Here is a 1955-nt window from a genome sequence, read left to right as displayed (position 1 = left end):
CAATTGTTTCAAGGCTACTATCTCTGGAGTTTATAAATACCTTCTAAAACAATAAGTGCAATTGTTTTAGCTACAACCAGTGAAAAACAAATTCATTACTGTTTACCAAACAAACACATTCTGTAATGTCTATGAAAATACACACGAATTCATTATTGTCTCCCAAACACACATTCAGTAATATCTATAAAAAATACAAACAAATTCATTATGGTCTACCAAACACACACATTCAGTAATGTCTATAAAAATTATACACAAATTCAGTTTTATCTACCAAACACACATATATTCATCATTGTCTATCAAAGAAACACAAATTAATAATTTTTAAACTTATACCACGAAACACCAGTTGAAAATCGTTTACTAAAAACATAAACTGAATATTATCTGTTAACAATGACCCCGATCTGTATTATTAGGTGGAGAAAGGGGTTAAATTGTTGCTTGAGAGACAAGGATAGCAGGTAGAGCACAGTTGATTAAATTAAAAGTGTTACATTGTCATCATATGCGAAGAAGTATAGCGAGAGACGACGTTTCGGTTACCTTATATGAACCTTCACGTTTTTAAAGTTACACGTTTGAAATGTTTTGTCAGCGTAGCGCCATCTGTTGGTATTAATTACAATTAATTCGAAACGAGAATATATGTTTTACGAAGAGAGAAGAAATGCATTCACTTACATGACAATCTGAAATTTTGCGCGCATAGAGAATATATATTTTACCCATAGCGACGCACGATATAGTGTTTTACCTCACTGTCTGTTGAGAAGTTCGCCATCCACAAGCTCTAATCATAAATACAAGCAGTAATATTGCTAGATGTTTGAAATTTAATTGTTTGTATTGCATGATAACGAATTGCAGTCGCATTAAACAAGCCCTCGTGTAGCTTTGCGCGAAATTCAAAACAAACAAACACATTAAACAAAATATCAGTCACGTTTTTAAGCTACAGTAGGATTAGCTTTGGTGCAATACAAGGAGGCAGAATTGAACAAATAAAGATTGAAAAGGAAAATTATATTTACTGAAGAAAAATCGTGTAATTTTTTTAAAATACCACTAGAGGGTGAATATAAAGTCAAGAATTTAAACTTCTGACATTGATCGATATTTAATGTTGTTATTGTTGTTGTTGTTTTTTTTTGGTACAAAATGTATCAATATATATGTATAGTACTCGGCGCGTGAAAGAATAATAAGAACTATCATTTTTAGCGAATTTCACTAACCCTAAAAGCCTTGTGATCAGTAATAAAAGAAAAAGCCCATTCGTCTTGACGTTACGTCTGGTTTTAACAGATTCATATTACGAGTTTCTAATGTTTAAGGTCAGACTAGTTATCTGAATAGATATTACATCCATAATTCTCTCTCAGATTCGCAGATGATCATTCGAGTTTCCTGTGCACGATTATTTCATGAGGTGAAAGTTCCAAAACGTATTTATTTAGATAGCACACGACTGTATATGTGTAAACACGTAGAACTTTAAAAACTCATAACCATTTATATATATATATATATATATGGGTGTCTAGTAATGTGAAAAGTATATCAAATTTATTACTTAGAAAGATAGTTGAGTTTAGCCGCCTTCTGTTTGTTTGTTGTTGTTGCTTTTTTTGGGGGGGGGGAGGTCAGTTTCAGTAAAAATGTTAGCTTTTTCGAAAACTGTTTTTTCCAACAAATACTTATGTTACTAGGAACACGAGTCAAATACAGAGAAATGTGAAAAGGTTCACCGAAATTATACAAAACAGTTTATAATCAACGTGAACGGCGTCACAGACATGTGTTTAACGACCTGGCCAGAGACTCTTGGGGTCCAGGTACAGCCATCCCCGATTTAGAACTGCTGACCAGAGAGAGGGTAATATCCGCCGCTTAACATGTCACTATACTCTTAACCAATTAGCGGAATTACGTGTTACACAAATGAG

Source organism: Limulus polyphemus, unplaced genomic scaffold (assembly GCF_000517525.1).
Source record: "Limulus polyphemus unplaced genomic scaffold, Limulus_polyphemus-2.1.2 Scaffold3437, whole genome shotgun sequence".
Lineage (NCBI taxonomy): Eukaryota > Metazoa > Arthropoda > Merostomata > Xiphosura > Limulidae > Limulus > Limulus polyphemus.
Note: the sequence above shows the minus strand (reverse complement) of the source record.